Here is an 11,163-nt window from a genome sequence, read left to right as displayed (position 1 = left end):
GGAAAATTGTCATAATTTAGAAGCCCAGAGAGCCTATTTTAGACTATTTTGCTACATTTTTAGCTACTAAGTAAGTAGCTAGCTACTTACACTTTTAAAAGGAAATGTAAAGGTGACTGTTCTATTAGAGTGACTGCTCTATTAGAGTATCTCGATTTTTTCTTGCAATCATTGGGACATGGCCCCCTCTTCCTGTTTCCACTGCCTATGAGCTATGACATATTTACAGCATATGCAACACTAGCCACAATGTGTGTACATACTTAATTACTTACAGTACATATGTCATTACTCTGTGATAGAGAACATCGTAGGGACTGTGTATATAGTACAGTGGAACCTCAGTTATCTGGTCCCCACTTATCTGAATTCTCGGTTAAGGTTACGGGATACTGTAAACCCCACATGTACACTTTCAATCATTTTTCATGATTAGGGGTTTGATTTTTCTTAATGCATTGTTATCAAATATTTATGCATTCTTAACTTCTCATTAATCGACATGGAATTCAAATGCTGTTATGGAAACGTGAGTTGTCCCCATGCCAATTAGTGAAAACTATGAACCAAAAATCAGACCAATGAAGAACTATGAGAACTTACTAACAATTCTAAGATTTGAAGAACATCACTTGTGAGGGACTGACAAGAGGATTTGTGAATAATGTGTATAGTTGCTGAAATATGACTACAATATGGCCTAAAGCAAGACACTGTGGTCACAAAATTAATTTTTAAATTGATATTACAAGCACTAGAAACATTATTTCTAACAAATGGCTCCGTCAGGACCTAGACAAGAAGCCAAAGTAGTCTGTTTATACAAAATGTTAACAACTAGTTTGACAGTCCTGATTTTTGGTTCAGGAAAATATCGCCATTAGTCAGCAAAACTACGCATGTGCTTACAGGTGCGCCAGTTGCTAAGTGTGTTGTATCTATGTTATCTTGTACTGTTACGTGTGTTTCCTTGTACCTGTCCAGTCAGCACGCTATGATTCTCCCAACAATTTAAGCCTGTTACCAGCTGATACACAACACAACAACACCAAACCCGCCTTAATTACGTAATAAAATTTTGTTTGACAGTCGCTCAGTATCCCGTAACCTTAATTAACCGAACTATGGAAATGACTGCTCTATTAGAGCAGTGACTGTTCTATTAGGGTAGTTGATTATAGTAAAATTTTCAAAAATGTTCTTTGTGCTATTTTAAGGTTATTTTATACACAGTTTCAGAGATATGAACTTTTCAGACTTATGGACCACCCCTGGTCCCATGGGGTTCAGATAACTGAGGTTCCACTGTACTGCAATAAAAAGCACTGAAACAAGCTGGATTGGAGTAGTACGTAACGTCCAAATAAAACAATAAGAAGTGAATATCCCTACTCTGCTAACTCCTAATTTTTTTCTGATACTTGTTTGTGAACTTTTTTGCAAGCTCATAACTATATACTAAATACCCTGGAAACCAGTCACAATATTATTATAGAGTTAATCACACTATAATCACAGCACTATATATTATGCAAGCAATCAACTATAGCATAACACATGTGCACCATTATACTCTATAAATTGCTAAACTGTAGTAAGTTGGATTCACGTAACTAAACATAGTGTTGGTCTCACAGCAAAGAAATGTGTTTAGCTCGGCATTTAGAAACACAAGCAACTTTAATTTGCCAGTTGTAGACTTATGATAGTTATACCACTCGAATGCAACATCACTATGTGCAAGCGATTAAGACTTGCCAATTAAGGAGTGTGGCAGCCGTTTCCATTGTGAGTCGCCATCCCTTACTGTGAGGGATAAAGACTTGCAATCGAAACGGCTGCCATGCCCGAATTGTTTAATCACTTGCACTTGCATGTATACAGTACGTGGTAGCTACGTTTTATCATAAAATTTCAGGTAATGCGCCATTTTCCAAAGTTTTTTTTCACCAATTTTGCAATAGTGGGTTTTCACCAAACTTTTTTACTGCCACAGTTTTTTACTATATGCTATCAACTGCCAACTTCGAAAACCACTGAGCCACATGTGTTCAAATAGTTTGCTGCAACGCCACATGTATTCGAATAGTTTGATGCAATGTATGCCCATAGATGGAAGCTCTACTGTAGTCTATTAACACTATCAGTGGAGAACCTTGACAGATGGCCATGGTGAAGAAGGATAAAAGGCAATACAATAGCGCACTTATTGTATGTTTATCACTATACCCAAAGGTTTTTTCTTAAGTGAACTAGAAACATTTCTGTGAAAGAATTAGGGCGGTAGCTCAGTGTAGCCAGTTTTTGCTACACGCATCAGGCAGGCAGGCAGTAGGACATTCCATTGAATAATTTTTAAAAAACTGTAGCAACTTGACAAAAATGTTTCAGGTCGATCTGAAGACACTTTTGCGTTTAATTTTACCCAACCAATACTGTCATGATGTTGTGAGGAAAAATCGAGGCAGGTTTGGTTGTGTTATATTATGGGCCACACCCACACCTTCGCTGTCCCTACTATACAGTACTATCGTACTGTATGATTGTAGCTAAGAATCTTATAATAACCCTTTACAACTTTTTTGAAAAAAATTACTTTGTGACAGGGTATAATATGTATGTATGTAGCACATAGTAAAAATACTAAGCAGTACAAAACAGCCTATAGCCACCTGGAAACACTTGATACAGTGCCAACTCTTAAAGTAAGACGTACCTGGTTCAATTCCTACTGTAGGTAACTTTTTTTTGTTTTGTTTTTTATAGCTACTTTTAGGAACATGCTTTTAAGAAGGCCTTGACTGCTCTATTGGGGTATTTGAGCGTTCTATTAGAGTATATCGATCTTTATCACGGTTTACAGCCCCACTCCAAGAAGGATAATTTCAGCATGATATCATTCTGAGGGGAGGCTTCAGCCCCCTAGTCCCTCCCCCCCTTTCCGCTGCCTATAATGTGTGGTGTAAAACTAAATGCCACTGGACTATGTACTACACTTTTTCATTGCACATAGCTGAGTGCTGTATGTACCATGCAAAATATAATGTCTCAGGTTTGACTGTTCCAGTTTGTGTAAAAATTTTTGTGCAATAAAATTATGATTTGTACAAATTCCAAATACAGCATAGAATTCATTTTTGAAATAGTATCACACTAGCATTTTTGAGAATTTATGTAGTTTCATGCTACCACAGTACTCACCCAATTATTACTACCATGACAGGGATTATTATCAAAATCGCTACACCAGCAATAGCCCCAAATACGATTCCAATAATAGTTCCAGTGGATAGGTCATCATCATCTGAATCTCTGGGTAACACGGTCATGCTCGGAGTAGCTGTAGGTGATGCTAATGAAATGGTGGGTGTAGTTGTTGATTCTAATGAAATGGTGGGTGGTGGAGTAGCGAATACTCTTGATAGGAGTTCAATAACTGCCACTGCGAAGAAATTGGCAAGTACATTATCATAGAGTACACTGTATATTAGGGATCATGAAGGTTTGGGCTTTTCTGGTCAAAAATATCACCCCAAAACCAACCACACAATACCTTCATGGTGCCTTGGCAGCATTAGTGAGGTATAACCAAGCCCAAAAATATTTACAGAGCAGCCAAAAATGCTTCCCATAAGATGTTATAGAATTTTATTTTTTAGCAGAATTTTCTATATACTGACTGACTAACTTAGCTGTCTGATGCCACCCAGTATGTACTATGTGTGTTTCATAAACTTACCTGTGTCCTCCTTTATGTCCCATTTATCTTTGTTGACAGTGCAAAATGTCAATTTAAGCAGCCACCAAGGCATGCTGTATGAAAGATCAGCATGCCAAATACAGGAGCGTCATTTAAATGGTTGCGATGGCTCCTCTACATAATGGAAATTGTCCAAGTTTTCTGTTGTGACCAAATTGTTTGCAGAGGTTGTTCTTGTAATGTTATTCATTTGTAATGCTGTGTAATGGACTGAGCATAACTGAAAATGAAGTGTAATAACACTTTTACTTTTCGGTAATAATTGATAATGGGGGCACGAGTTCAGATGCAAAATTAATTTAATGGCATGTCTGGCACTTTTTGATGTGGTATATGTGTGGGTTAATTAGTCATAATTAAATTAGGAATTTTCAGTTTATTAGGGATTATTGCCATAAAAATAGTGAAACAAGGGAGGTAAGTCGTCTATACCTGCAGAGTGGACATTTAATCCCTAATTCAGTCATGGATGTAGACTGAATTAGGGATTAAATGTTCACTAGTATATCTGCAGGTGTAGGCAATCTCCCTTGTTCCACTACATTTTATGGCTATATATGATCCCTAATAAACTGAAAATTCCTAATTTTCCTTCTATGTACTAACTACTGTATTATGCCTTTAAGATTAAGTGATTGTAACAAATTATGGATGTAGACTGAATTGTTCTGCTTTTAAGATATGCCTTTAAGATTAAGTGATTCTAATTTGTTACAATGTAATTCTTACATTGTAACAAATTATATAATTCTTACAATCACAATTTGATCCATTCCCTATTGTTCCCTGAGGACAGCTACAATCATAACCACCATCTGTGTTGATACAGATCATGTCTGTTGGACATTCAGCAACATCAGTCAAGCATTCATTGATATCTGCAAATCAAACACCAAATAACTTTTAAACAACAGCTATCCAGCTCCGTACATGTCTTACCATTACAATTCCTTCCATCTAACTCATATCCACTACTACATGAACACTCAAATGAACCATCTGTATTTGTACAATTCTGATCACACGTACCATTCTCAGCACACTCATTGATATCTAAAGTAAAACAATCGTTACTCTGTGTAGTTGCATGTCAACTGTCTGCATACCTATACATTCTGTTATGTTGACTGGGTCCACTTGGTATCCTGGCTGACAATAACATGTTGCATTCCCATCAATCACAGCACATTTTTGTTCACATATATTAGAGCTGCAGTTAAATTTCAGCTACACAATAAAATTCAGCAGATAGAGACGGTGGAATATGTAACAGAAATACATTTTTAACCCTTAAACCTGCAACACGAATTTATCAACATTTTTTAAAACAGCAAAAAATCCACTTAATTATTATTATTATTATTAAATGCATGGGTATGTGATGGCTTCTAAACTGGCAGTATACAATTGGGAAGGAGCTATAATGATTTTCTGAAGGTATGCAATGAAATGTATATTTGAATTGTGTATACATGTTGATCCATTTGGTCCCATACTTTTGTCATAGAGTTACCACCTGGGTATCATTCTATTCCTTAGTACATATTTTGTAGCCATATAGGATAAATGATTCGAGGGTTACAACATTTAGTTTGAGGCCATGCATAAAAGCCAACATATCAGTGTATGCGTTTTGCTACGAAACATTACATGCGGATAAAGGGTTATGCAAAGCTGCTCAAATAAAATCTGCCAATACTAGTTATCATTTAGTGGATCCTAGCAACTCTTCATATGGAATCTTTATATCATATATGAGGTAGGTAATAGAAGATAGTCATATGAAAGTAATAATAAGTGGCTGAAGTAGACTATAATATTATATTAGGCATCAAGCAATTCAAATGTGGAATTCTCTTTAATCAGAGCTAAAGGAAATTAGCACATACAATGATTTTTACATTAGTGCTAGAACATTTGTTCTATCCAATCCGTAAACTTAATCTCTTTTTTGTTGTTCTTGTTTTTTGTAAATTGTGTTGTCCACCATTTTCTTTCATTTTTGGATGTGGAACATATCTCATTATTAGCAGCAGGTGAAGTACATACCATAATGCCAATCATTTGCTTTATTGTTGTAAGCCATAACAGCTCAGCTGTGAAAATAAGGAGTCAGTGTTTAACAAAATTTCGGTTGCAATGTTTGATTTTACAATGTGTTAAAATGACTAATGCAATAATTATTTAGAGGCACTTATTCACTTAAAGGTGCTGGAAAAGCCATTTGAGTGATTTTGTGATATATCAAAGCTATCTATGAGGTATGACCATTTTAATTTGTACAATAAGTAATCTGTAAAGTCATCAACATAGCCCTAGACCGGATTCCGTCAACTGATCTTTAGTATTTTCATTTAAAAAGCTGGTTTCTGAAAACTGGTGAAACCCCCTAGAACTGCACCTGATTCTACTAGTCATGTCTTTGTGCAATTTGAAATTTATAGCAGTAACCATGTGGCTTGTTGCCAAAGATCATAATGAAGCAATCTTTTTCCCACCCTGGCATTGTGCCAGTGCTGCAAAAGATTGCAACACTCTAATAGAGCAGTCACCTGGTAGCCCATGTATATACCTGGTCATTTCCCATATTGTTATGAAAACATTAATGTAAAACTTGATATGTATCCAGCTTGTGTTAGCTATCAAAAACCACATGCATTCTAATAAAGTTTGTTCAGTGTACCGTAATAGCAGGTAATTTTCAGATATTTTAAAGAGGCTCAAATGTAAATTTCCAAGGCCTGCTGTTCTTTGAAAATAAATTCCACAATTAAAATTCACTTGCTTCCACATGATGAAACATATTGGCATAGACATGTCATTGTTTGTGTTTTAGCTCAGTGTAAGTGTTTGTAATGGTTAAAACAGTATCATTACTGCATCAATAGCCAGTAAACAGCTGATCCAGATTAGGATTTTGACACCATAAATTATGCTGAAATTCTAGCATAGGCATGATTGAGTCACTGGCTATGGCTGATTAAAATTTGCTCCCCAGTCTTCTCTCCAGTGTATAAGAATGGGGATTATTCCATCAGTAACTCAGTTGTTCGCAAACATGCATGCATATCTTGTGACATAAATGTCCATTTATTTGAAGTCCACCAGACTTCAAAATGTTGCTACATTCTTCAAATTCAGATTTTGCCACTTCTGCACAAAATTTTCTGTTTTGAAAATAACCCACTATATGGTAAAATTATGTTACTGTATTAATTATATATTTTTGCATGAAAACTTGCCATCATAGAAAATTAATTTAATATGGCAAGAAAATTGTATGGTTGAAGGAAAAACTACAAAATCTACATAAACCTTTCACCACAGAGAGGTTGCAGTTTCACCATAGAGTAGCTAACACTTGAAATGTATGGATAGTGATTTTGGCGTGTATTTAAACAGGCACACACTGCCAATAAGTATGTAAGTGTCTACCCTCTACATGTGAAGAGATCAATCTATCTTACTCTACTTTGTACCACAATGTAATTAGTAAAAGAATTATTCAATTATGTATTGCAATGTCTGCATTCCGTAAACTTTACCGGTATAAGAGCTCAGCACAAGAAATAATGATTTTTCATCACATTGATATCTAATACTTTATATGGAAACCTATATCCTAATGAAACCATACTTCAAAAGGTTTACAGGAACTTTATGATAGTTATTTCCCAGTACGGTGTTAATACAAGCTCAAAGAAAGGTGTTGAATGCCAGCAGGAAAGGTGCTAAAAGCAAGTAGCAATAGAAGCGAATTACATTACAGAAGGCTGAAACCATAGTAAGATAAAAGGTAGGTATATCACAGTAGCTGTTGGTTATTGACACTCCTCCTTGGTTTAATTACCTTAAACGGGTATCAATAGCTAAAATATTTTACACCTATTGTGACATATACTACTCTCCTATATATGTATGTTTTTAGTTATAGAACCATACTGTGCTGTGTAATTTAAGAATACATCTTATAACAATCAGTCAGTCACCTAAATTAATACACAAACTTACCTCAATAGTATCGCTGCCTTCTTTTAAAACAAAAGCAGAGAATATAGTGGCATTAGAGTTAACTGCTGGCTCGGTTCTCCCTTGAAATTCAAAGTCACTACTGGTTGATCTCAATAACACATATTCTCCCCATCCATTAAAAGTGTATCTGCAACCATCAAGGGTGGTGATGTGGGGATCACCCCATCCCCAAGCTACAAGATATGCAATATGACATATGCACTGCAAGAGTTGGCATGCAGCAACTGTACTAACTATAGTAATAAAACAGTCAAATGAGTTGGAATTTAACAACAACCTCAACCTACATATATTTCTTGGACTGCCGGAGACAAAGAGGAGATTTGATAGATGTGTATATGTTGGTCAACCATATAAACTGAGTTTTACCAGACCCATTTTTCACCTTTGTCAACAGTGTCACTAGAGGTCATGATCAAAGAATATTTAAGCAACATTGTAGAATCACCCCAAGACTGAAATTCTTTACAAATAGAGTTGTTAATCAGTGGAACTCCCTCCCCCTACAAATAGAGTTGTTAATCAGTGGAACTCCCTCCCCCAACACATGATCATGCTGGATAAGTTTAAGAACGATCTTGATCAGTACTGGAATAAAATCGGATATGGACAGACTGAAATAAAAGGCCCTCGGCCTATTAACATTTAACTTACTTTAATTGTGTGATTTTTGTCCATAAAATACTAATACTAACAATAGCTCATAGTATATACTGGAGAGAGTGTCCTTACATATCCCTGCAGAAGGGTGGTGACAGCGGTGTATTGTAAAGTTATGACACAACAATGTGTTGCAATTTTCAACATGTGGGAAGCCACATGGTACTGCAGAGATTCCATAGCCATGAAAAGTTAGAAAAACCATGGGAATTTTTATGAGTATTTCATGACAGTTTTCATGGTGATTTTATTATGCTGTTTCTGGTAGCCATATAGTGAGCTAGCTTATGTACTCTTGGTGACAAGCATCATACCATATAATCATTGGCAAGAATTGGCCTGGTACCTCAACTATGGTCTCTGTCCAACTATACACATTATCAGAAGGCCCAGAACAAGTGATTTTTAACATTTTAAATATAGAAACAATGATCAAACCAAAACTTAAACACAATACTAAAACTAAATTTGGCGATTTGTCACCACTGAAACCGCCAAATTTAAAATTTGTCAACATTATTTTAATACCTTGTGGCCAAGATTTTGATAGCAGTTGTTGAGGTAGGTTTTGACAAACCTCATGGATACTTATAAACTTAAGCACACCTTGCTGATAAATTGGCATGGCTCAAAGGGGGTATGGCTCATGACAGAAGCTGCATGCCTGCCATAGAACTGGCTCCATGTAAACTTGCAGACATATGGATTCATTGATAAATGGGCGAGGCTCCACGTTTGTCTAAAAACAATCCTCATAAGTGTGAGTGGCTCACAAGGCTGCAGCAGGACCAAGTTGAGATACACTTCCACACAAACTAGCATTACACACATGATCCAACTATTCTATAAAGCAGGTCAAGACCTGGATGACACAACCCGGTTTCAACCGTGAAAGCAACCAGGCAGGTAGCCAGCATATACTGATGCATGCAGTGACTAAATCCAAAAGGAAGGCATTTCAGCACAAGAAGGACTATGTAGCATGCACACTTTGTCTTTCTGTCCTCACGTGCAACAGTGCAGCGCCAATTTATCAGTGAGAACATTCTGCCAAAGTACAATCTCGCCAACTGTAATTTTTAAGTAAATCGATTGCCAAATATTAGTTTCATCAACAATCAGTATTATGCATACAATAACTGTAATGTATGGTGGAATGTGACAATGTACTCTTTCTACACTGACATGTTCTATGCTTAACTGATCCCCATCACATCAGTGTCTTTCTAAACTCAGTAGGAAAGACTAAAACCACACATTATCAAATGTGTAGTGTGAACTACACACCCTCAAATTGCATTGCTGCATGTCATAATACTTGATGTAATTAGATTTCATTACTCACTTCTATAATCTGATTACTTTTACTTATGTACTGTAGGTATACACAATTTGCCACTTTTTGAATCTGTTTAGAGAAACATTGTATGCCCTAAATGCATACAAATAACACTTACTTCTACATTGAGGAACATATCCTGTACAACCATTTGGTGGTCTCCTCTCATGATAAAATCTACAATAACCAACTGAACTTAGACAACATAACTCCTGAGCATTCCTGTCATACAGAACGTAGTTGGGATAGTTTATTATCCATGACCAGTATGGATGATATCTGAGTAATCCTCCACTACTTCCTCCTTGAAGAACTAGTGCACCAAATGAATTACTAGATCTTGAGTAACAGCACTCTTGTGCTCCACCAAAGATGTTAGGAAATCTTTCAATATAGCAAAATGAATTGTCTTTGCAGGTGAAGAACCAATACCATCTCTCTCACCGTGCCTGTAACCAGGAACAAGGACATGCTATTTGACTCTTGCTAAAATCAGATACATTCTCGCTACTTCCATAAGACTCTACATCTGAAAAATACCATGACAGATACTGCCTTCGCAGCTGTTCAACGAAATCAGGATCAGCACTTAACTTGTATGGAACATTGTTATACTGGTTTCCATCAATGCAGTCAATACTGTTGGCCTCTTCCTGACCAGTTAAAGGATGGTTGGAAAAAAGAGTTCCTGCAGCTCTGAAACCAATTGTTGGGTATCTATACAAGCCACTCCATTGCATCAAGTCACACATGTATGTAAACACTGCATAAGACTCTGATCCATCAGTAATCACCACTGCTTGATAAGTGTTTGCCTGGAAATATCCAAACACAGATAGCTACTAGTTATTAGAACATGCCAAATAGATCTCTACACTATTTGGAGACTCAAAGGCAATGTGAAGGAAGGATGCCTGCAAATTATTTACGAAGGCCTAAGGTAATTATTGTGGGTAGCTAACTAAGCCCACATTGTATAGAGCAAGAAAAGTGGTAAGCTGTGGCTGTATGTTAGTATCAAAGTTTACCTTTCAAGTCTATAGTGTCAGTGCTACACATTGTGATACTAGTGCATCAATGCCAATGATGCCTGTCTCTTGTCAGGCTAACAGTAAGGCTAATTTGTTTCTGGCTTTCACTTTTCATACAATAAACAACCATGGGCTAAACCACATGCAGGTTACTAACTAGTTAGTAACCCGGTCTCTATCAAGATAGTGCCACCGACTATACGTATGTATAAATTTTTAGGTACATAATTTTCACAGATTCAAATGAAAGGACATTTACAGCACAGCTAGGCCTTTATTCAACAGTACTTTACAGCTGCATACAGCCACCCCCAGGCTGGCCAAAGCTCCATTAAGGTCCC

Source organism: Dysidea avara, chromosome 11, assembly GCF_963678975.1.
Source record: "Dysidea avara chromosome 11, odDysAvar1.4, whole genome shotgun sequence".
Classification (NCBI taxonomy): Eukaryota; Metazoa; Porifera; class Demospongiae; order Dictyoceratida; family Dysideidae; genus Dysidea; species Dysidea avara.
This window is presented reverse-complemented; position numbering follows the sequence as displayed.